Source organism: Neopelma chrysocephalum, unplaced genomic scaffold (genome assembly GCF_003984885.1).
Source record: "Neopelma chrysocephalum unplaced genomic scaffold, ASM398488v2 Primary Assembly neopelma1_25, whole genome shotgun sequence".
Classification (NCBI taxonomy): domain Eukaryota; kingdom Metazoa; phylum Chordata; class Aves; order Passeriformes; family Pipridae; genus Neopelma; species Neopelma chrysocephalum.
The window spans coordinates 37,191,729-37,218,754 of NW_020897694.1; the positions used below are offsets into that span (position 1 = coordinate 37,191,729).

The following is a 27,026-nucleotide window of genomic DNA, read 5'->3' on the forward strand; positions in this document are numbered from 1 at the left end:
AGTCAGTATCTCTATGTTTTACAGTAAATGATAAAGAGCAAAGTATCCAGATCTGGCCCAAAACTATATCACCTTGTGCTGAGTTCCACACAAACCTTATAAGTTAGTTTGGGACCGAGTCAGTTCTTCAGTGAGAAATATCCACATATCAATTTATTGATAGGTGCTACAGCAATGAGTGGTGGCATTTCAAGAAACTGCTCAGTCCAGGGTGTACCTTTACCCTTCTCCCCACTCCCATCCTCATCCAACTCTCTTCTCTAGTGCTGAGGGGCAGTGCACTACTGACTTCTGGCTAAGATACAAAGCACAGAGCTCAAAGAAATTGTCTCAACTCCTAAGGACCTTATCCAAAGCCCATTAAAGCTGATGAGAACCTTCCCATTGACTTCAGAAGGCCTCAGATCCAGTCCCCCAGGGAAAAGATGTTAACACTCACATGCACATCCTTAAACGAGCCAGGAGAGAACTTCTTGAAATCAATATCTCTCCATCAATATTGGTACCTAAAACCATACAAAGACACTTTACTTGTGAGTTGCCACGGCCCGAAGGAAATGGGAATGGGGATGCAACACTGCACAGAGGGTTCTGACATGGTAGAAGGTCAGGGTGCAATGGCCACTTTATTAAAGGAGAACAAGGACTTATATAGGGTTCGGGTAAGGGGAGGTCTGACAACTGGGGCGGAGCATGGGATTGACATCTCAGGGTGAAACAGGATTGCGGAACAGGAAAAAGGAGGGACGAACTTGGGAGGAGTTCGGTAACCGAGGCCAATGGGATCTCACTCCTCACTGCGGTACTCATTGGCCAATCACAGTGGGATGAGAGGGAAACCAGGGGAGGACAAGATGGTAAACAACTTTTGGCGGGAAAAACATGTGGGCAAGTAGAGACATGCCCTGAATGGTACAGACCAGGGGGATTAACACAGAAGTACATGTATGAGGGTATACGAAACACGGGATAAACTGGGGAATAATATAAAAGTCCATAGACAGTCGACTTCTTTAGGCTCTGTATAAGTCTCTCCAGGCTTTGAATCTCTCCCAGTCACTCTGATGTTCCTCCACAGTAAGTCCTGCCAGCTGGGGGGGGGGGGGGAGGGGAGAAGAAGAAAAATAAATTAAAAAAAAAGCCCTTGGGATACACCAGGAGACACCATTACCTAAGATAACCAGCTGAGTCTGAGCAGTGACCACAACAGCTAGAAAAGTATATCCTAACCTTCCTGCGTTTGTGCTCACTCCACTTGCTTTGCTTTACTGTACTCCCAGCTCCTCACTGAATACACTAAATGACTTGCATTACACACACTGCAACAAAGGCAGTTATACCCCAATCTTCATTAAGGTCTTAATGCAGCAAGGTACTTAAGCACATGCCTAACTTTAAGTACAAGGGAAGTCTAATTAACTTCAATGGGACTGCTCGCTTGCTTTAAGCTAGGCATGTGCTTAAGTACCTTGCTGAAACTGAGCCGAAGACTCCAGGTGCTACCATTTATACAAGTGTCATTAAACACAGAGCTAGTGTACTTAAATACACAAACTTCCTAACCCCTAAAACCAGATCGTTAAATTACAGTACTTACTAGAAAACAGCAAAGGTGAGCATGTTGATGAAGCATCACATACAGTAACGAAGACAGTAAGCATCAAAAGAGATCAAAAATACCATATCCTGTGCATATTTTCAGCACTCCACCTGTAGTTTGTACAAGTATATCGGTTCCTTCAGATTTCAGGTTTCCATAGCCAGAGACTACAGACTTCTGAAAGGCCTATGCAAAAGATCTTGATCCAAAAATAATACCACCTGTAACTTAGGTATGAAAGAACAAAGACATGAAACTGGAAATGGTTAGTGCCTCAGGGGGAAAGCAGAGATTATTTTGGTTCTTAATAGTCCTTTTTTGTACTTTCAAGTGTTTATGTTATTTTTCAGCTGTCTGAATTTCTTGTATTTTTAGTGCCTGTTTAATCGCCATCAGATAGAAGTTAAGCCAGTCACTTGCTGTGTGACCGCAGGCGAGTTACTTGACCTGCTTTTTACTCTTCTTATCTGGCTGTATAATCCAGTACAAATGGGAGCTCAGTGAAAGCTAGAAGCTGTGTGTGTGCTTAGCAGAAGGACTGGGCTAGTCTATTGGTTAGTTCATTAAGTGCTTTGTCAGAGTCAAGAAGGTATTTACTGGGAAAGGACAATCTGTCTCAGGCCAGGCAGGCTTTAATTCTGCTCACTCCATGTGATATTTTTTTGAGCTCTGTTTCTTCATTAGTGGTTGGACTTGATAAGCTTAAAGGTCTTTTCTAACCTAAATGATTCAATAATTCATTAATTCCATAATTAAGAGTTGTACCACAAAGCCATGAACTGCAGATTTGGAGCTGCACACGGGTTTCTACTTAGAAATCTAGGATCTCAAAAAATTAGGTCTTCTTCTCCATTCTCAATGCAGCTCACAGCTTGACTAAGGTACTGGAATAATTTCCCTGTGTGTATGTGGTTAAGAACCTGAAACTGTATATACACAGATTGTGGCTTATTCTTGAATATTTCTGTTTGGTAAATATAACTGTTAGATAAAGTTTGCCTCATGCTCAGGACAATACGGAAAGACTCCCTCAGACTGAACACCAGGGATTTAACCCACAGGGAATAGTGGAATAGTGCACCTGAATGAGATCAGGAAAATTTGGTCTTTAGGATGAGGGGATAGAGACAATAGACAAAGCTAATTGATGTGAATCTAATTTTACATATGACAGTTAAATACTATGATGATGAGTATAGAACTGGGTTTTTTCTCCTTTCAATTGATTATCTGGTTATTTTGCTGAGGTCAGTAGCAAATGTCTCTGACCTCATCGTTTGCTGAAGCAACTGTATTGTCACCAGCACTGGAGTGGAACATTCTTAGCTGAACAGATTAAGAAAAATGGTCATGAAAGGAATGCTGAAATGCACTCAGTCTTTGGTAACCAAGACCATTACTGTATAAAATGAGATACTGAAAAGAGCATTACACTGGACAATTGCTTCAAATAATCATTTGTTAAACATCATTCTACTTACCTGTTATTCTACCTACTGCTCAGTGTTGACTAGTTGGATGCTCTGAAAAATAATTAGATACTTGAAATTAAGATTTATTTCAGGAAAAACGACATAGAAAGCATTTCTAGAGGATCTTTCACAATGAAGAAAGATATGTATTTACAAAGTTATGCAAATAACTCAAAGAGTATTTGAGTATACTTTGAAAACTGTTAAAAGAGAAGAGGGGAAAAACCTGCTGGCTTAGTTCTTTTCAAAAGGAAAAGTGCTTTGCTTGATTTTGTAAGCAACATGCTGTTCTGTTGTCAACCTTTCTGCATCTGTTATATCATAGGTCTTGACAACATCATAGGCCAATGTCCCTTGTGATTGAAGTAAAGTATTAAATTTTAGTATCCAGAACAAGGTGATATTTCAAAGGCCAGGCTGTTATTGAGCTTGCAGGTGATAAGTCTCAAATTCTGAAATTCTGCATTTTATAGAGAAACACAACTGCTGACTTCAAAAATAAGTTTATAAGAAACTGCTAAGCACAAATGAACAAAGTTCCCAATGCTCTGGACCTGATTAGTGCCAGAGGGTTCCAGGGCAGAGTTGAGATTACTTTTCTTGAGCTTCTCTGTGGCTTCTTCACTTTACAGAATAGGAAACACATGCTGGTAGTGGTGTTAGAGAGGATTATATTAAAATCAGGCACAAACCTTACCTAAGAGTCAGAGAAGTCCTGTAACTGAAATCTTTTTTTGCACCAGTATTAGAACAACAGCATCATGGTTAAAATAATTGTATAATGCCATTGTAATACAGGTTAGGGAAGTAATAGTCAAGTGAGACCCCACCTGGAGTATTGTGTCCAGCTCTGAGGCACACAACGTAAGAAGGAGCTACTGCAGTGAGTCCAGAGGAGGGCCATGAAGATGACCAGGGTGTTGGAACACCTCTCCTGTGAAGCCAGGCTGAGAGAGTTGGGATTGTTCAGCCTTGAAAAAAGTAGGTTCCAGGGAGAGCTTACAGCCTTCCAGTAACAGAAGGGGCCTAGAAGAGAGCTGGAGAGAGACTTTTTACAGGGCATGTAGTGATAGGACGAAGAGTAATGGCTTTAAACTGGAAGAGAGCAGATTTAGTTTAGATACCAGGAAGAAATTCCTTACTGTGATAGTGGGGAGGCACTGGAATAGGTTGCCCAGAGAAGCTGTGTGTGTTAAAGGCCAGGTTGGATGGGACTTTGAGCACCCTGGTCAAGCGGAAAATGTCTCTGCCCATGGCAGGGATCTTGGACTAGATGGTCATTAAGGTCCCTTCCAACCCAAACCATACTATGAAGTTTGATGATTTCCTGAGGAATACCCTGTTTGAGTAGTAGATTGCAAGAGTACGAACACCTCCTGGTATCATAGGTACAGAATTGTTAAATTTTCAGGCTGTAAACAGTGAATGCTAAACCATTTACCTTAGGGATCATCAGGTTGCAGCTGTTGATCTTTGCTGCAGGGAATCTCCAGACTAAGAAGTGTCATACCTATCACTTGGAATAGATGTACGTCCTGTCTGAATAGTGAAATCTGCATTTTTTCCCCCAACAGTTTCAAATGTATGGAACTGGCTAGTGCTGTAACAAGAAATAATGTGAATTGCAAAAGGTGGATATGAGCTAGGTGTTTGGGTAAACAACCAACACAAAACACTGTGGTGTTCACTTCAGATATGGAATAAACCAAAATTTTCTTTTCTACAAAAAGGATTTATGGAAAATCGTCTTTCACACTTGGTCCCCACAAAGAGGAGCTGGTGGTGCAGCCCTTGACTTATATCATAGTAAAATCACAGGTAAACACCATTTCCTTTCCTGAGCAAGATTCATGACATTGGGATCATTCTATTCTATGTCACTCACTATCAGAAGGACAGCAATTGCCTTATCATTAACCATTTCATTCATTCCATCTTCCATCCAATGGCTACCATAAAAAATTCAGTTTCTATGAGGAAGCTGGAGGGGGTTACAAAGGGCAAGAGAAGGCAGAAGGACAAAATCAACTTGACCTTGAAAATTAAGGAGGTAAATAATTTAACAACAAATTTCTGCAGGGAATTTCTGTAGAACTGAGCTGAAGCTGGAAAACCACAGAGTAAGTCCAACCATTTTGTCTACTCTCACTACAACTAATGAAACATTAAATATAATACATAACCATTGGTGATCATATTTCATTTGATAATCCATTAGGGCCTCAAATAGTTCTCTGCTTTTTCATATAAAACATAATACTTTAGGGGAAGGGAAGCAGGCAGAAGGGGAAGAGTATTTGTACTCACACTGTGTGCTGGCACAATAATGTTCTTCCTGCTGAACTAATGGCTTCATAGGGTTTAGGTCAAAGAGTTTAATGGAGCTTAGCTCTGGATGTCTCAGTAACTTCTTAGATTCTAAAACTAAACTACTTTAGTCTTAAAATACAAATGATGATGGTCCTAATAAGGAGACACATCAACCAGATTTGAGAGTGAAATATATGATGGGAATGATAAAAGAGATGATCTCTTTCTTCCAACTAATGCTGTGAAAGATGTCTGTTCCTTACCAAGGTGAATTCCCTATTTCCTGCATTTCTCCAAGGCAGAGGAGAAGGAAAGGATGTTTGTACTCAGAATGTTTGTTACATTTTATTTAGCCCCTGAGATTTAAATATATATATATTTTAAGAAATCCTGAACTCACATCTGCATATATTCTGCTTTTTTTATTATGTGGCAACCTGTGGGAAGAATGCAAAGATCTCCAAGATGCAGTGTAAAATACCTTGCTTCTGTGTCAGCCACAAATGTCACTTTGAAAAAAGTAAGAGATCTATATTAAATGGTTTCCTTTTTTCAGGCTTTCAACAGTTACCTTTCTCTAGCTCTCTAAAAATTTCTTCTCATAACATAGAACTGACATTACAAACCAATCTATTTGACAGCCCAGATTTCTTTAGTAACATAAATCTGCTTTTTCTGACTGATTTTACTGCACACTGGATGCAGTTATACATGCCCCACAATTGCACTTGAATCTGCCAACTTCTATAAGTTCCCTATTAAAGTATATTTTGTTGTTTCCAAACAATATCATGAAGGAATATCATGAGATGTCTTTCAGCAAAAGGACAGAATTTCTTTCATCTAAAATTAGGGAGGAACAAAGAAAACTTTTTGTTCTCTTTCATAAAATTGATTGCCTTTTTTTTTTTTTTTGTCCCAGGTTGGAAATTTCTGTCCTGACAGATCTGCATAGTTTCCTTGGTCAACACATAGAAAAATAGATATGAAGGATAAGGAAAACAGCTGCCATAGCTTCAGAGAAGAGAAAGAAATCTGTAACTACTAATTGTGCACTGGAAGTTTGTGTTACAGCATTTGTGCAGGACGGAAAAGGCCACAAAAATTTCTAGACAGTTTTTGAAAATTCAAGGTATAAAGGGGGAAAAGGAGGAGTCAGATTTTCATGCTACTGGACTTTCAGTAGGCAGCTGCATCTTGATAAAGTATCCTAAAGTAAGGTTAAAGCCTTATCATGTTCCACTAGCAGCTATCACTCTGTGCAAAGTAAGTGCAGTTGCAATTATGCCATCTGGTTTGATGGACAGAAGTCAGCTCTCCAAAAGGCTGTGGTTGTAGCAACAACCTGCAGAAAGGGAGGGAAAGCAATATTTTGATTCAGTGATTCAACTACTGGATACCTCTAAAGAAGCATTGCAAAAGATTGAGGTAGGTGAACACAGCCCACAACTGCTCTGATCTAAGGAAAGGAGTGTCTGTGCAGCCTCTTCCTTGCAAGATCCCTGTTTAAATAGGATGCACTAGTTTTGTGATTTCTATTGCTTCTCTGATTATAGTTTGCTTCTCTTTTCACTTAGCTATACTGCCTTGTGTGTAGAAGGGCACTGTCTGAGAGGCAAACAAGGATTTTGCTGTTTTACCATGCTGAAAATGAGCTGCACAGAATGTGCTGGCCACAGATCATGTACAGAAGGCACTGAAGGCTTGTGCAGAAAGAGGAGACACTGATAGCTGGGTTAATTGTAAGCTGGAGCCCTTAACATCTAGCTAGTGTAGGCTAAACATGAGCACTAGGCTTGTGCAGGTCTGAGGTAATTTTGCTGGATCTCTTGCATAGGAGTGAGAGATTTTCCAATTTATCAATATACGCTCAGCTTCAGGCATGTCTTGTGCCAGCTTTCATACGCAATCACCTAAGATCCTGCCAGTCATTTTCTTTTTCTTGAAACTCCTCAAGCAGCAACAGCAGACTTGGAGATTGTAACACCCTTATGAACTTCTGCGGCTGAACAAAGACCCTGACTCCCTTTTCCTTTACAGGGGTGTAAATTGGGAATGTTCTCACTCAGCTGCAACTTGAACAAAACTGCCTCATTTGCCTCATACATCCAAGGAGAGAACTGGTGCAAAAGGATGAACAGAAGAAAGCAGAAGAGGGAAGAGGGGGAAGCCCACACTTTCAGTTTCTGCCCTGGCTCCTCTCTGCAGCTGGTAACAGTTGATGTAAAATCTGCCTTTTCCAATAGGGAATTATCTACCAAATTGCATCTCAGGGTTCATTTGCTATACATAAAACCTAGACTGAAGTTTCTGCTTTGAGATTAAGCCAGAGAAACAGCCTTATGCTATACTTTCTTACTGTGTGCTAACAAGGATAGAAGAACATGTAACCTTTGGAGTGAAAAAATCTCTCTCTCTTCTTTGAAAATGCTATTGTTTTGAAAGACCTCAAAAATGTGTTAGGTACATTACAGACATATTATCTACCAGTCTGGCATGATGTAAGCACACCTTGATCTTCTTGATTTAAATATTTGCTTCCAGTCTTCACTGTCAGCTGTCCATTATGGGGATAATCTGAAGTCCAATTTTGGGTTTGTGTGATGAGATAGCTGAGCAGTTTTGGTGACACAATATAGGGAGGTTTTTCTCCTCCTCTAATGTTTTGGGTTTATATCATTGTCAATTCTGCTAGCTTTTTAGAGTACTGCTCAACTAACAGAATTTCTTCCTTAAAAATATTTAGATCTGCCATATAGTGTTTTACTTTGGAGTCTGCTTTGGTTTGCGTTGGGTTTTTTGTTTGTTTGTTTGTTTGAGGGTGGTTTTTCTTCCCCCCCCCGGGAAGAAAAACACTAAAAGAGGTAACAAGCCCCTTAACTATACATAATTTTGTATTGAGGCATCATGGTTGAGATTTCTGAAGAAAGTAACATCTTGTTGCATTGGAAATTACCATAGCTCTTGTAAATAGGTGATAAAATTGCCTATCTCAGTGGTTATCAGTTTGTTCATGTGCGTTAAAATTCCTTCTTACAGTGGCCTAACAAAATTGGTAACGATGTTGCATTTTATTTATATTTTAAGAATAAATTTGAGGATCTGTTTTATATGTGTGTGTGTATAAATCCAGCATATAGACACAGCAGTGAGATTTCCTCTCCTGAAAGCTAGAAAGAAATAAAGAAAATGGATGCTAGTAAAAAATAGGGGAAAAAAAATAAGCGGGAGCAAGAATAGCCAAAAAAAAAAAGGGCAAAAAGAAAAATATGATATAGTGATTGCATGCTGGAGAAAATGTTGAGCTACATATAACAGCTTGACCATATGCAAGAAAAGATCAGGAAAGTCCAGGTTAACTGACTCTTGTTGCAGAAATCCATTAAAAAGTGAAAAGAATCAATTTAATTTATCACATTAAACAAATGAAAAAAAAACCAGTGCCAGATCTAATACAGATGTTTTGCAGTATAGTGGGAAAATGAAGACATTTTCAAACAGCAAGGCTTGCAAGTCATAGTCTTGAAATGCTTAGATCAGGTGGCAGTCTCTGTTAGAAAAGCAAGCTCTATAATGGTATTGATTGCTTCCAAGGCCATATTAGAGATGAAGACAAGTCCCAGGAGACAGGTTGTTGTCACCTTGACCTTGGGTCAGAGCTAGACCACTGACCCCTGACACCCAGGACTTCTGCACTGCACTGTGATATCTTTCATGCCTACAGACAAAGTCAGCAGGGGACATGTGTCGATGTGGCCCTTGCCAAATCAGAATCGACTGGCCTGTAGGAAGCTGGAGAGCAGCGGGAAATGTGGGTTAAAGTATGTCAATAATGTTTCACAAGAACAATTTCTCCCAAGAATTGTAGCTGTTGGAATGTTTTGACATTTATTCGGTAGAGAAATGTAGCATGTTTTGTGAAGCACTTCAAGAGAGCTGCTGCTAACTGCTGTGGTGTATTGATCTTCCTGTTAAATTGCATGGGCACACTTGGGAGATCATTGAGATTCAGGCAACAGGACAGAAAGGATCGGCTGCACCCGATGGTCACTAATGGTAATTGGTTTCGATCCTTGCACTTGAAGAAGCCATGATTTACCTGGTTCACAGATGAATTGTAGACACTAAATATTTTGAAAAGAAAATATACTGTGATTTCTTTTTCTCATGTCATTTACAAATTATTGCCTCCACTTCTGAATGTTTCATATAAAATATATAAATCTACATGACTTAATATAATAACATGCTAAACAAAATTTCAAGGAGTTCTCCTTCTTGTCTGTGAAGCTTATATTAGAGCAGAGTAAATGAACTTTCTGATCCTAATATAAATGAGTTAATTAAATAATTATAATAATATTTAGCAGGAACTTAAAAATCCATCAACCCTCTTAAAGTCTCCCTATCACCACAATACATCTTTCTTTACACTACACACATTCTTCTCTCTATCCTTTTTCATTTCGTATCATCACAGTCTTAATGTAATGAATGTTAAAAAGAAGTGTATTGAAGGTAACTACAAAAGTAGAATGAAGTAGGCAGGTATGGTTAGTAATGTAATACTGGATTAAATTATACTAGAATGAAGAATCTGATATGAAAATTGGATACTAATGTTAATATCAGAGTAAATTATTGCTACAATACAGGCTCTGATATAAAAATTGGAGTATACTTCCAAAAATGAATGTGGTGATAATGCTGCCAAAATTCATGCCACACGTGATTTTCAAAGCAGATTTTATAGGGCTTCTGAAGCTTTCTGCTTTATACAAGATACTTTTCTAAGTATATATACGTAATTAAATGAAAGCAAATACATTCAGTAAATGATGGCTGCTTTAATAAAAAGAAATTCATATAGACTAAGATTCTGGGAAGAAACCAATTTTGTACTTCTAATCTGTTTCAAGTACACGTGTCCTTTATAATACATACTACATTCCTATGGTTTTTTAAAGGACAAAAGGATTTTCTGTTTTTGTTCTGTGTTTTTTTTCCCTTCAATTGAGAGGTCAGCAGTTTCTACAAACAGCTGAGTTTCATGCATAAACTTGCATAAAATATCCATAAAATCTATATAGCACTTTGTTAAATACAAAACAGCACAATATAAAGCAACAACATATATTGTTTTTTTGTTAACTGAGATCAAAATTATGCCTATCTGGATTCTTTTGGTTAAAATGACTGTAAGTAGATTGCAAATTCAATTACAGCTAAATCATGCATTGTAGAATTTGTGTCATCCAAAACTAAAATAGAGAAAACAGAGAAAAATGAGTGTCTGAATGCTACTGAAAGTTCAGTATAATAGCAATATGGCATGTGCAATAGCTGTACAAGTTTCAAATTTCTGAAATATTTGCAAACCTTAGATAATGACAACCTCAGGATAAAATCAAGAAAACAGACGGTATACAGGAGATAGCCTGAGGCAACCAGTGATGAGGTCAGATCTATACAGTATGTGTGCTTTACATGAAAAATGCTCTACTAAAATGTCTCTGTGTACTGTGTAGAGCTTTGGGATATAGCAGGTATTCACTAGGGGAAGGTAAGGATTATTTACTAGGATCAGTAACATGGAATTCAATATTAAAACTGACAAAGGTTATCATCTATTACACATTAAATTCACCACAGTTGTTTGACAACTCTCATAGCAACAGATTCCACCCTTAACAATTCAAAGCAATCTTTCAGATTAAAGTTCATGTGATCACTTTAAAGAACTATTCAATGTTAATCAAGCAATATTGCTTCAGGCATCTTGTTTGTCTTTCACTTCAGGCTATTTGGTTGATTGCTGAAAATGCTGGGTTTCTCTGTGTGTGTGTGCAGAGCTGTGTGTTTAGGTGGAAATGACAGGTGAGGTAGTGGTGGGGGGTGATATGGGAACTGATTGAATAGGCTCTGCAATAGGCATAAATAAAGTCCCAGTGGCTGATGGTTCTAGTGGGGTAGGACAAGAAGTATATTCTGCATTAATAATTGCCTAATTTTATTTGGTAGGATATTAACTAATGAGGGTATCATTAAAATATAAGAAATTCTTTAAAACACCTGATTATATACGCATAAATAATGTATACACACATAAATGATAATACATATATATCATTCATATATGCTTCTAATTTTAGAACATTGCCTAGGTAGTACTTTACACATTTTCTAGTCAGAGCTGTTACTCAAAGAAAGGTACTTCTCAGAGGGATTAAGAAATCAAACTCCAACATTTCATGGCATAGAAACCTTCTTTTTTTCTCTCGAGTTGTGCAGCATCTGCTTCAGGCATGTCTTACTCTTGATCTAACTATTCTCCAGAGGTTTAAAAGATGCAGTATCAATAACACTAACATTATAGAGGGGAAAGTCTAAAGATGCTGCAACTGTTATCTCTGACATCTCTGACATCTCTGTTGGATACCCTAGGACATTTGCTCGTGACCCAATATCTGTGGCAGAGTTCAGCATCTTCAAAAAATTTGCCCTTTTGAAGGAAGCTTTCACTCTGCAGTGCTGCCCTAACATCTAACCAGGTGCTGAGTCCAACCTCAAGGTGAGAGACTGCTTGCTATCAGCACTATTAGTCCATTATAGGCTAATACAGGTAACAGTAGCAACCATTGCTGTCAACACTGAAGGTAATACAAGTGCTAGAATGAATCCTCTATCGATGTCAATGAGGAGTCCTGCTTGCAGGTCAACAGCAAGACCCCTAGATAGGAATGAAAGATAAGTAAGTCTACTGCAGTCTTGGAAGTGGATATTCCATCAAGATTTCTTCATGAAATAAAGTAGAAACAATTCTGCAATGTCTGAATTAATTTGTATGACTTAAAGAATTTCTGCACTCAAAAAAATTTTTAATAATATTTTTTAATTACAAAATGTCCACTTGTTTGAAATGAAGCTGTGTGTAGGAAATAAGCAGTTTTGAATAACCTGATTCAAAAGGCTTGTAAATGAAGACTTTTTAAGTGGTCAAATATCCCATTTAGACATTTTTAATTAAAAAATTCCAAATTTGGATGCAGTTCAAAATAATCTTGTATCAGAGACTGTGGTAAATAAGAACTGTTTATAAACAATCAAACCCTAAACAAATACTTTGAAATTACTGGAATTATACATGGTACTTTACCCAGCCGCATTTTTCTCCTGCAGTTCATCTTTTTGCATAAGTTCCTTAACCCTGAGAGAAATCAGTTGTAGCTGTTGGAAATTTGGGTTGTTGGGAAAATACTGTCCTACTCAGCTGTCCTTACCATGAGGGTTTCCAGGAGGAAAGACTTCAGTAGGAAAGCCCTCATATTTTGTATTTTGGGAGATTATCCACAAAATCATGCTTTTCTTCTGCCCTTCTCACCATTTTTAGTAATAGTTTTCTGGGATAGGATAAAGAGGGATCTTATTTCAGAATGAAGTCATAAATCAAAAATGAACGCTAAACAAAATTTTTGGAATCTTTACCATCTGCTTGAAGTGTGAAAAATATCTTCCAAAGTGTTTACTACTAGTTGAAGATATTCTTCAGTGGGAATTCTTTAAGTACGAGAAATGAAATAATAACAATCTATTAGTACTAAGGCATAATGATGTGTACTTATTTTACTCTTTCCTCCTCTAGACTACCCAAAATTAACAAGGAAACTGCTGCCCTTGCCCTGCAAAAGTGTTTTCTAGTGGTCAAATTCATTCTAGAAGACTTAAGGTTATTTTTTTTTTATGATGGTGTTTTATTTTAATGATGCTTTGAAATTCCTTTTTAGTCAAGAGAGAAATCCAGTTAACTGTGGAAGAAAATTCAAATCCTGATGATAATATCCTTGACAAGTCTATACTTCTTTGGAGTAAATGAGATTTTACTGTGTTTTCTTTCATTTTCTCATTTCATAAGAATGAAAAATAGTTTCTAATGAATCACTGATCCTTCTTTTTTTCCATTTGGTATATTATAAGCCTTACTAAGAAACACTCCCATAAATGTATGTCTTGCTTTTCCTATCTTCCTGAGGAATTTGACAAAAATGTCTCTGGTCATCTTCTTTTCAGTTTGAATTGCTGCCTGATTTCACTAAATGCAGATTAATTCATGACATTTGGATTTTACTTTTTAAACTCCTTTAAAGTGCACATATTTACTTCATATGTGTGTATATGTTCTAGTACAAACTATATATAAAATAAATAAATAAACATCAGTAAAGCTAAAAGTAGAAAGATGATTTATATCAAAGAGCTCTGCATGGAGTGGCAGAAGTGCAGTAGATATTACAGAAGGATAGCAACAAAGGAGAAACTCATGGCTCTAGTTAACAGAAAAACATGCAGTCTAGATGCGCAAGTGCATAAGGTAAATATCATAAACACCTTTCATGCTCTTTTGGGAAATGCAGATCATTTAATAACTTATGACTGGATACAATCCTTATATCTTCAGGGGACCCAAGTGAAATCTTTCAAGTAAGTGAGCAAAGGTTAGAGGAACAAAAATATAGGCAGAGCAGGTAGCCCTATGTGCAAGGAATTTCTATATGTGTAATGTTTTGGTTTTGCCGAGAGTGCAGAGAATGTCTCATTAAAAGTTTATTAGAAATATCACCCTTACACTTTGAGTGATCATGGATAATTTTGTCTATAATACCACAAAAAGATTTTGTCTATAATGCCACAGGAAATAAATGAGAGTAAGAAGGATCTTGTAATACTTCCAATGTAGCTGCAAGCAGAGGGAGTTAAGCTATACTCTTAACTTTCATGGCTAGGCTTCGCGAACGAAGATTTGGGAAGGGCTCTACCCACGTTTCTTGCAAGCGTGTTGGTGGCTAAAAAGGCCAATACGAGATAGGCATGTCCGGTTGCAACTCTTAACTTACTAGCATGGATAAGATATTGGTGTTTCACAGGTCATCATAAAGGACATGTTCTCTTGTGACCATTGTAAGGCTTGTGGTAAAAATAAAGATGCCACTGTCATTTTGCTGTCGCACAAAGATCCTAAAGATGTGCATTAAAACTCCTAAAAGGAGTGTGCAGGATGTCTGAGTTCCTGCATCTCATTCTGTAGCAGAGAGAGGTACAATGACTATAGGATACAGTATATTGTATCCTAAGAAAAAGGGAATAATTTTCTCCAAGCTCTCAGAGTCAAAAGCTGTGATGATAGACTGCTCTGCAAGCTCTGTATGTTTCCACTCATTAATCCCTGCAAGATCTGGACTGATAGATTGTTCATAATCAAACATTGAACAGAAGTGTGTCTTCCCAACAGAATGACTTACAAAGGTTATTCTAAATTGGCACGTCCAAAACACTGCCTATCAAGGGAAAAGAGATTTGCAAAATAGAGAACAAGGGGAAATTGTCATACAACCTTTTTTGCCTGGCTCCCATCATGCCGTGTAGACAATTTTATGGATTTTTTTTTTTTACTATAAGCTTCCTGCTACGACTCTGGTATGTGAAGGTGACAGATGAGCTCAGTGTCTTCAAAATTCAAACACTTGATATCATCAATGATATTCTTAGATGTTTTCAGTATTACTGATTTAATAGGTTGTCTTCTTTTAACTCATTATGGGGAATTCTTGCTTTGATTTTATCTTCTGTTGAACATCTTGTTCCCATTTTTAAGAGTTTACATGTGCTTACAGGGGGAAAAAAGTTATATGGGGTTTTAACATATTTCTTGAGGTGAATAGTCACCCTTCATGATACATTGCTATCTTTTGTGAAGAATTTATCTTAAGGTTGATGAAGTTGACTTTCTTAGACTCTTTGAAAAGGAACACCTCAACAATACCATTTCATTAATAATGGGGTTATGGATAAGAAATGCATATTTAGCTTCCTTTTAAGGATGTTAATATTTGAAAGTCTTGAATTAGAATGATTTTTCTTGCTAGATTGTCAAAATGTGGCCTTTAATCTATGACTATTCCCTAAAATGGTACTGCTAACACGGAAAGAAAATCCCAGCTGAACAAACGTTAATATTTATGAGCAATCTATTGGGCAAACACTACAAGAAATTGGTATCACTGAATATATTTGTACCCCACATGTGAACCAGCCTATCTCCACCCACAGTTACTCACAGAACAAGAAAAACTTCTGAATTAACTTTTTATAGTATCTATTCATAGTATCTATATCTTGCTCAGTCCTAGGACAACGTGGAAGAAAGATCCAGTAATGGAAAATTTATATGTGATTTTCTGAAGAAGTAGAGTTTGCCTGAATTTCTGAAGCAACAGTGGTTTTAGTGGAAGCAGACCTTGTCTGGAAACATTTGAAAATTCTGCCATCATGCTTTTGGATAGGAACAGGCAAATAAATACCTTCTGCTTACGCTAATATCTCCAAAGAAAATTTCATTGATCTATTACTCTGACTTGGATTAACTCATTATATTGGTGGAAAGATGCCAGAGTGCTAATAATATTGTAATTTTATATATAAACATATAGAAGAAAAATGGATGACAAAGGAGAATGCAGTTCAAAGGAAAAGATATGATGACTTTGATCTTTCCCACAGGTGCAGATCCATTTACAACAATGGGCTTTTCTGAAAGGTTTTTGTATTACTTGGACTTCCAGCATTAAGATCTTTTTTTCAGTTGAAACCATTCAGATTGGAATACTGAATCTTGATTTTGTTTTATTATCTATTTAGCAAGAACAGGATTCTCTGACCAATTGATGTAGCTAGTGATCCTTTTATCCGTGTCTATCTGTATCAAGTTCAGTGATTTTAAGGTATATAACTGGCCCATAAATTGTTCATGCAAGGATCAGAGAAGGAGAAGCTCAAGTTCATATAAACACACACATACAAATATATTTATATATAAATACACACATATATGTCATTATATATATACGTGTTCACATTTCAGTGGATGAGAAGATCAGGAAAATATTGGAAAGAAAGGGGTAAGAAAGTGCACATTTAAACTTCCATGATCTCTCAGGCACATACACATCTGCATCCCTTATATCAAAGAATCTTTAGGCCTCTAAGTCTAGTAGTAATTCCCATGTCTCTGTGACTAACAGGCTGAATGGACCTTCAGGTTTTCCCTGATTGCTCACTCTGTTGAAAACAGCCTTTGGGCTGCAGTTAATTGTCCCATTTGGAAAAATAAAGGAAAACCTCTAGTTTGTTAGTGTAGGGTAGGGTACATGCACATGAAGTTTGGGAAGCTCACAGCTGTGAAGGTCCCTGCCTGAAGTTCCTATATGCAACAGCACATGTCCTTTTAGGTAGTGTAACCTGGTCCCTTTACCACCACTCATGTCCTCTATGTCCTCCATCCCTCATTAACAAGAACCTTTTCTACAAGCTGAAGGAGCTTTTCAACAAGGAGGGTGAGAGCTACCTGTGCAGAAGAGGGAAGAGGCACTGTTCCAGGAGACATTTACAAGGCTTGCCAGTATATGACAGTAAACTGAAACATGGCTCTGTGGATGCAAGAAGGACATCACTAGTATAAAAAAGAATGCTATTCTCATGTTCTTGAGAATGGTGGTACAACTCCTGATGTGGTTGCAGAGCTGAAGATCTTCTCTCAGCACAGAGCATCAACTATTCAAGGACTTCCATCACCCTCTTCCACATCTTGAGCTTGGGAAGAATTGCACTTTGCCAGGGAATTGTGCCCAATGCGTAGGAAGCTATCTGACACCTAAGTCTGGTGTGGCAGAGCTCCTATCTGTACCACCAGTTGCTCAGAAATTGTGGGATGAAGTTTTTTGTGCAGAAGGTTTACCATTCTGGCTATTTATTGAGGAACTGTCCTATGTGAATATTCAAAATTGAAGTGAGCTGAACCTTTGCTCATTTTTGTTGACACTTTCACCTCATTGCGTCTTCTGTCTTGTGCACCCATGCATCAGTTGTGGCTCTGTGCGGTCCCTACTACTGCAGGAGTGACTTATAGGTCTCCTACAGCCATGCAGAACCAGCCCTCTATGTTCTTCTCTCACCTACAGAAGACTTCTGCTCTTCCTCATTCTCCTCCAGCCTCACAAGTATCAGCAATCACAGCAGGCTTATCCACAGCTTGCAAATCTTGCACACAGATGTAGTGTGGTGGGCTTAGGGGATGTTTTTCTGGTACAAATGAAATACATATGCTGAAATGTGTTTGCTAAAGGTGATGCAAGGGTTTGGGGGACAGGCAATGTGTGAAGTGATGCATGAAGTGCAATATGGTCATAGGCTGCTGTTCAGGTACCTTTAGTGCCTAATTCTTTTTATTGAAACAGCTTTAATGAAAACACAAAAATTTGAAATTTTAATTTATTTTTAAAAACAATTTTCTTTTTTTTTTTTTTATTAACAATCTCCTTGGAAAAATATGATTTCAACCTAGTAATTTTTGTCAATAGTCCTTGGAGAATGAACTCAGGTTTAGTTCTGTTACACTTTCTAAGCTTAGCTCTTTACACCTTACATTACAATAAGATAGTGAGTAGTTAATATACAATGGAATGTCAGACAATGCATGTGCATATCCATAGGCACAGGCAGAACTGTTAACAGGGAGAAAGAATAATGAACAATAAATGAAAGCCCAGAGCACTAAATTCTGCACTTTTACTTACAATAATTAATGTATTACCTCAGAGATAGATTAACTGTTCCATTAGGCCCCTCATATACTTGGGTGTTATTGTCATCTGTGTAAAAGAAGAAGTCTAGCCTAAAAGACTATTTCCCTGTCTAAACAAATGAGTAGAAAAGCATACCCATATCACAGTGTTGCACATGGAATCAAATACAAGTGTGTGTCTGTTACCTTTCTTTTTATTTTATTTTATATGTATTTTCTCTACTTGTTTCCTTTTTCATACACTTTTTGAAGCAGAGACTCTATTTTTGCCTTTCTTTTAACCCAGTTCTTAGAGGAGATTCCAGAAGTAAATGGAAATGTAGTGTATTAAAAAAAGTCTAGTTATAGGAAAGATAAAATATGAGTCCCACTTGCCAAAACTGTTGAGAAGAATTAAGTGTGCAAGTGTCTTCAACTACTTGCATATGTATGACCACTAATATTTCTTGATATGGCAAATTCTAGCCATTGATATTGGAGTGTCACCACTATAGTAAATAAAAGAAAAAGAGGGGGGAACCCCAACCAACCTTTAATAACTTCTCAAATACAACAACAGCAACAATAAAGAGGAGTAAATTACATTTCTATTTCTTTTCTCCCCAGCAGATAGATGGCAGTAGCTCAGGCTGAGTAAAGGACTGTCTTCCATTTAGGCATATAATCCAGCATTCCCTGTTAAGAACAGGGTAAATATCTAGTCATATATTATTGGTGTCGCTATCCCAATATCACTAAAATATTGTCAACATACTAGATATCTTATTTGATGAATACTGAACCACATTTTAGTGGTTCAGTATAAAATTCACAAAATCAATGTTATGGAATTTGGAATGGCAAGCCTAGTGAAAGTATGGGTCAGATTAGCATGTCTGGGAACCGGGAATTTCAGAAAGTGAATAACCAAACTACTGCATGAAGTGAATGCCATTAGTGGGGATAATGTTTAGGAAACTTTGTGGAAGCACTGAATACAGAATTTACTCATTTATGGAGACTATAGGAGCCACTAGTCACAAAACTTGGATTTGATATGACAGAAGTTCTCAATCAATCAGGACAAAAACACCTTTCATTAGATATTTAAGCTCCCTGTTTTCTTTTCTGTTTTGTGCCTGTGAGTCACTAAACTATGCCCTGAACCCTCCTAACAGAGAGGAGTTTGCAGACTGACACTGCCTTCCCTTTCCCTCATTTCTCTGATCACAGAGCTAGACTCCCAGTGACACCGTCAGCCAGTGAGCGAGAACTTTTGGTAGCAAGCCTGGATCTGGATGCCTTTACTTGTAACAAGCACTACACTACTCTCAACAGAGTCTACTGGATTGGTGGAAGAAAGTGTTGCACAATGAGAATCCACTGGAATGGACCATTTGCTGGTGTTGTACAGCTAACAAAAGCACTAGAAACTTCTAGCAAATGTGAGGAGCTGTATTTCTCTTCTTCAAAAGGGAAAGAAAAAGGACTGTTTTTATTTATGATCCTCTGCTGTCTCAAGCATGATACTTCATAAAAGGATATCCTTATGAAGAGAGATGATGAGAAAAGACACTATCTTTGAATTGTTGAAATTCAAACAAAAAGCAATATATCTATCCAAAACAAATATACTCAGTAGCACTTTTTTTTTCCTCTCCAAAATACATGTGGTACTTAATTCATGGAATATCCAATTTTTTCAAGATAACCCAAGTCAGTGAATCAGTTAATCATCAATAGAGCATGACTAAGAAGTCAAGATTAGTTGACGTCATAGGATGTGGTCTGCAAACTGCAGAGGATTTAGTTCTTAACTATATGTGTCATTAACTTTTCTCAGTCATCTCCTCCACTGACACATTTATTATAGTATCATAGTCTCATAAAACAAACATTCTATGCTACTTCCAGTAATTATAACCTCTTAATAAGGAATTTATACTACCTTCTACTATAAAATTGCAATAGAAAATCCTGGCTCCAAACTTTACTCAATATAATCATAATCACTTTTTGTTTATAACTTGCTGCTCTGTATTCCTGAAATACTTGGCTTTGGGTAGTGATAGTTAAGTGATTGTACTGCATTTGGTTCAAGGCCTTAAGACTGCTGATGGTACTGAATTATCCGGGAAGAAAATAGGAAGAGATAATAGTGTTAGGTTTCTCACCTTATACAGCACAAGCATATTTATTACATTAATTAACTTTGCAAAGTTTAATAGAATTTTATTTGGAAAGTTATACTATTTTTCTACTTTCAGAGCTATAACAGTATTTACATGTTTGCAGATTAGAAAACAAGAACAGTTCGTCTGGATTTGATTCAAGTCTTTATAATCCTGTTATACTCATTTTTCTCCCCTGCGTTCATAAAAAGCTGCATGTTGATAAACATCACTTACTTGGCACAGATCAGCCATTTTCCAGGCCATATACCTGAGAAAAGTACAATCCACAAGCCAAGTGCAGCAGGTATTTTAGTTCATAAAATTGAATATGTGTCTCCAACCTCCTCTAATCAAAAATGAACAACATCCCTTGCTATGTGCATTGGGTTTATTACCATATGGTAGTTGATTGAAAAAGTGGTAAACTCCTGAAAGTTCATCAGCACAGCCCCTCATGGCAGAGGCACTGATCAGTTCCATGGGAAGAAACAGGGGAGCTCTGCTTTAGTACCTCCAGTCCATCATCTACTCTACACCCTCATATTTTAAATGTTTGTCCTGAGAACACAGAAGGTATGTAAAGGATATCTGTAAGATGTTGGTGACTTTTTTTTTCATGGAGCAAGCCGCCTAGATATCTCTTTTTTCCTTCTTCTGATGCTCATTGGCAAAATCTAATAGACAAAGCAGACAGAGGTATCTTCATTTCTGGCACCCTCAGCACAAGTACAATGAAAGGATGTTTAAGAGGCATCTGACTAAACCAGTTACTTTTAACAACAGAACTACCAGTGGACATTTCTCTGCCTGTCATGTTATCTAGGGTTTTAAACTGACTTGAAATATAAATTTCCATGTACTGAAGAGAAGCTGAGAGTACATCAGGCCAGCTTTCAGAAAACTTGGGGTTTTAAAATGAAAAAAATTTGCAAATACTGTAATCTCTCTTCTCACTCCTCCCGCAAAATATTCATTCAGACATATTGAATAGAAACTACTTGTGTACAAAACGCTACAAGGAATGTGTTGTCCAATAGGGTCTATCAGTTGATGACATAGTGTGTAATGTCATATTTCAAATAATGTTCCACTGGCTAAAATTTTGGTTGCTGAGCCCTTACATGTCTTACTGTTTCCTTCTCTGCTGTTTACTTGGAGAACTATTGAGGCAAAGATTTATCAGATGGATATCTAGACTCTATGCACTCAGTTGGAGGTGCTTTTTTATTCCCTACTCTGAGCCTCCAAACTGATCTGTGAGTATGAATCACTTCTGATCTACAGTTTCTCAGATTTCTGGACAGTGTAAAATATCCGTCTCAAAGCATCTGCATCCCTGAACTCTAAATACCAAACTTTTCTTAATTAACTTTGATTACCTCACTGCTTAAATTGATGCTGAAAGAGGGAATATAAAAGCTAGGGGACTGTTCCTGACATAAATCAACATACTTTCTGTACTGAGCACCTTCTGTTAAAGCTCACATGTTGTACTTAAGGACTTGAGCATTTTTAGCCTTCTTTTCAGGACAAATTTCAGGCAAATAGACAGAGTGACATTTAAACTCCTAAAATCATTAATCTACATTTTAATCAATTGAAGTTTCACTTCTGTTCTGTTTGTCTTTTCTTTTGGTTTCAGTTCTCAAGGTCATATTCATCAATTTCCAAAGGCTTGGCTTTTTGTGAAGCAAGTTAGATGAAGAGCTAAATGATTATTTTGTAGTAAGAAGATGAAAGTTAGATGAACCTTGACATATCACTCAGGATATAATTCAGCAGTGAATTCATATCATCAGGATTTATCTACTTTAAAAACTAAACAGTTAACATAATCATCTCTTTCTATTACTAATTCAGAAAAGCTTTTTTTTCCTAAGTACACTCTCACTTTTCTGAATTCACTGCATGTGACCCACATCTTTTGTCCACTGCACCATTACCAGCAGCTAATCCCTCTTATTTATTGATAATTGGACAAAACTGAACAACATGCCAACTCCTGAAAACTGAACGCCATTGAAGCCTCTATTCAGGTTTTCCCCTAAAACCACATTAGTTTCCAAGTTCACTTCCTTTGTGGAATATCAATGGGAAAAGAGTTCGCAATTCTCTCATGGGTTAGGAATTCAACTAATTCTAACCTGCACATTGCATAACTGTGTGAGATGTAGGAATACGATGTACTAGGGCTCAAAAATGAACACTTGTAAAACAGGAAAGGGAAAACTCATTTAATGTTTTGTTAACCGGTTTGGAACTTGCAATCTTTCCTTGAAAACAAATGTTCATTGTTAGAGTCATGTTGGTCAATGGGCAAGTGGTGATTAAGCAATCCGTATTTGTAAAATGTGGCCAGGTCCTTAAAGTTTTAATCATATTTTTCATCATTATTTCTTTTGTCAAACACAACGTGCATTACTAATGCTTTGTCAAATAATCACTACAACATATTCAAGATAATGTTGGACTTCTTACAACTATGTGTCACTGGCAATCATGTTTCTCTACAGGTTTATATAGGTCAATTGCTTGGTGCACAACACATGAGTACACACTGGGTAGAAGAAAACAAACAAAAAAGTTGCTTTTGCAAAAAACATGGTTATCAATAGTTTACAAGCCTCCTGAATAGGAGCTCCCCATAGAAAAGATTGTGATTTAGTTGCAGTAGCAACAGCAAGCCATGCTGAACTCCCCCCCTCAACAAAATCTTCTTTTATGCTTTTCTTTATTTGCCCCATCTCTCTACAGCCTTTCAAATACACAGCTATACTGCTCTAAAGTCTAAAGCTGAAACCATAAGCCTCCTCTCGCAGAAAAACCAAAGAAGAGAATATCATTTCTGTGTGGCATTTGACAAGACTGTCTGTGTGTGAAGTCCCAAGCAATTTGGTAGTGGGTTATCTTTGGAGCAGGAGGTACTGCATATGGGCTTATTAGTCCTGTCTGTCAGGGCTATGTTACTTTAATGTGGCTTTATAGCTTCTGCGTCACATGCTTGTATCCTTGCTCTACAGACTTAGCAGCTTGCTCAGAGTGCGCTAGAGTACGTCCAACACAGCCTTGCATTGTGAGGCATAGACTTTTTCCAAGAATCTCTGCTTGCCATTACTCAATTTGAGAAAGGGATACGAGTAATTTTTCTGCAGTAAGGCTGGCTTTTAGCTAGGGAATTTAGGAAGCAGCATCACACAGTGATCATTCAGAAGCAGATGAAAAGAATCTTCTCCATCACCATTTTTTTTTTTCTGTGTCAGCTTCCCTGGCAAGAAACCATGTCTCATTTTTAAGAAATAGATTTTTTTAAAGAAAAAGTGACTGTTCCCAAACAGTCTAGTATGAAGGGGCAGAAAGAAATGTTATTTACACATGATATGAAACAGAGTAATTTATGGGTTTTAATCTTGCAAATAATTTCAATCATATATTCAGAGCATATCGCCATTGTCTGTCAACTTTAATTTCAGAAACTGAAAAGTATAATGGCTTTTCTTTTCACTTACAGGGGGGATGAATGGTATTTTTAGGGTTTATTAAGGAGAAGCTGGAGTGTCTCCATAACACAGCATTCATATCTGCAAAAGCCAAGAGTGTACCCTTGCCCTCTAGCTCTGAGAGGAGAGATGTTGCCAACAAAGATAAAAAAAAACAGTAATATTTTCACAGGGCCAAAAGACATAAATATGATTAAATCCTTTAGTTATTTTATGTTGACAGGCTTACTGATACCAGTTTTTGAGTTTCATTAATTTCCATAGGCAAAAATAGTAATTCACATTGCTCTCACTGAAGTCAATGGGAGAAAACTTTCTATCATACACATAAGAGGAAAACTAAGTTCAAAACTATCCTCATAGTGAGATTAATAATTTTCTTTTTTTTAGAGCGTGATTTTTTGTGTGTTTAACTTTAAATGTACAGAAAAATCAAAAGCTTAGAAGCAAAAGCTTTTGCTGGATTAAGAGCATATAAGAAATAATTATGTCACTCACAAGTCAAATAAAATGCATACTAATTATCTGTAATTTAAAAATTCCAACAAGAAATTTTGTTCAAACCTTGCAGAACTTGGCCCTTACCCTGAAATTAAATATGAGAATAAAGTAAGTAGTTCTTACCACAGGAAAAATTACATTAAAATATATTCTGAAACCTGCATGATAATCAGTAGCATCCAAACAAAGAGCTGAATTTTTTGGCCCACATCTTCCTATTATTTTAACCTCTTGAGCATTGCATCCTATTAACAGGAAGGGAAGAAAAAGCAGAAGAAAGATGTCATTGTGTGGCTGTGGAGAATGGCCTCCACAAACTACCTCTAATCTGGTACCTAAAAGCACTGAAAAAAATTCAGTTTCTGTAAAAGGGCTAAGAGAAAGCTTAACAATCTTAAATTCAAATTAATAATAAAAAAATACATGAGAAGTTATGATCCTATTTGTGGGTGCATTGGTAATATGTGTACGCCGCATGAGCATGGGATGTTGTTTAAAACAGCAAAAATAAAGCAATTATTGACAGTTGTTATTGTTGTCCATAGGGGAGTACTTTCTGCAACAGCTAGAAGGGAATAAGTAACTCATATTCAATGGTTAATATCCCTACACATACAGTGTTTGCCAATGATGATCCAGGATCCTACTTTCAAGTGATGAAAACGGTTAGTGGTGCTAGAAATTTTTCTGATGTTATCAGTCAGGATGGATTTGCAGGCTTAGTCACATTCGGGAAAAATCCTCTGTTGTTCAATTAAAAAGAAATATTTCTGGTTTCCGCATTGTTTATTTAAGAACGCTGCATTCAGAGCAATCCCTGTCTATCTAGAAGATATGCAGAATGACAGTGTGTTGTATAAACTCAGAAATGAGGTGCATGAAGTAACACTGACACAAAATTAGCATTCTGGAGGGCTACATTTTAGTAAACTAATTTGGGATGTTACCAACGGTCAATATTTGTACTAAAACTTTTCAAGCCTTATTTCTTACATACAGGCTTCTAAATCCACAATTGGCCAACGAGGAGATTTTCATATTGTGTAAGTTTAAACACCTGGTTTTGGTGCATGGCATAGAGGATGGGTCTTCCTACAGTACACGGGGAAACCTGGAAGGCCGAGTTAGGAGCCTGACAATCTCCAGTGACTTAAAACTTCAGTGCGGTAAGTCATCTTTAAGTTCACCAGTTCTTCAGGAGAAAATGAATACTCACAACCCTTGATTAGGAATAGAAGGGATAGATCCTAACACAGGAGAAGTAAGAGAAAAGAAGCAAGAAAATAGTTGACCACTCCCTAAACAAACATGCCTTTGCTTTTACAATAATTGTAATTATACTAGGTTTCTCACATCCATGAGAAGAAGCCACTAACAAGGTTTCCTTTACATTTCTTTCATTTCTTTCTCATCTGTAAAGCCTAGGTAATGTGAAAACACTATAGTACAACTGCCAAAAATATTTTTTCATCCTGACAATAAGACAAAAGATTCACTAATCACTTAACATTTATCATCAACTCAATCAATTCTTGACAGAGAATGAAAGTGGACTGTTTCATATTTAAAGGCACTGTATGCTCAGAGGATATTGAATTATCCAAAGATCATTTCTAAGGAAAAAAAACAGAAAAAAACAGAAAATAACATACCATTTATGGAGACTGAAAGTTTCTTGTAGGTAGGTCCTAGATGTAACTTACCTTTAACCTTGAGTGTCTCTTATTTCCTTTCCCACTAGCCATGAAGCCAAGAAAAATGATCAAAGAGTCCAAATTGGGGACACTGCAGCTAACAGAGAATGAAATCAAAAATTATTTCAAATTCAGAGTTTAAAGAGTTAAAGAAGTAATACTATTTAAACAGGGTTGCAGAACTCATATTAAAAATGGCAGTACTATAAATGTTCTAGTATTGTCAGGAATGTTCTGTTGGATGACACTATACTGTGATTTGTACACACAGCGGACCAGAGCTGATGGGTGAATGAAATGATCCATAACCCTCACTGACACATTTAGAGCAGTTCAGCTGCACACAGAGAACAGTCCATCATTTGCACCCTTCTGTGAAAGCTGGCTTTACCAAGTGTTTCAATGAAATATGTGCAACTTCCCATTTAAATTAGTACCACATGAACCATGAAGAGCACCACAGGTATCTGTTGTAGTACCAGCCTAATGCAAAAGTGGCCTGTCTTGTAATGCTCTAACAGGAAAGACATACAACCATTCATCTGTAACATATTAAAACCAGAAGAAATAAATTACTCTATAGATGAAGAATTATTGCTTGTGGAGAGAATGTGCAAAGGTAGTTCTAAAAAGCAGCTTTTACTAAAAAATTATTGCAACAGCATTTGAATTCCTAATGCATATTAAACCTAGTTCACATAATCATAAATCATCATTTTTAAATCAAGAAAATCTGCTTGAAACTTTTTAAAGGTTTATTTTACTAGTTCAGAACTATTTCAGCATTACCACTGAGGGAAGCACAAAAAGAGTGACTATAAGGGTGAAATATAAAACTTAACCATTGCCAAGAAAAAATTCTTTAGTTTTGAGTTTTTCACATTTACCAGTAAGAGCTGCATAAGTGACTGAAACTGTCCTGTGAACATACAGGTGACTAAAATGAATTGAATTCCTATGGGTGGATTTGCCCTCCTGCAATAGCTTTTCTTAAATTGACTCATGTAGTCTAGCCAGTTAGGCAGAAGATTTAGAAAAAGCAATGAATTTACCCAAATGCTACAAAGTGTTTATATTAAATTAATTTTATTGGGAAAAATTAATCTCCAAAAGCTCATTCTAAGCAATGCACCTAATGCTTGATAAACCCTGAGATGAACACAAA

At 37.0% G+C, this 27,026-nt stretch overlaps 1 long non-coding RNA gene across 1 annotated transcript; it reads right to left on the reverse strand.

Annotated features, from left to right (window-relative positions):
• Positions 1–1,501: 1,501 nt before the first annotated feature.
• LOC113963791 lies at positions 1,502–25,958 on the reverse strand. The gene is made up of 5 exons (XR_003532955.1): positions 25,871–25,958; positions 4,514–4,672; positions 3,903–4,109; positions 3,082–3,123; positions 1,502–2,681 (listed from the first exon to the last, which is right to left on the reverse strand). It is a non-coding gene; the product is annotated as an uncharacterized LOC113963791 (long non-coding RNA).
• Between the last annotated feature and the right edge of the window lie 1,068 nt (positions 25,959–27,026).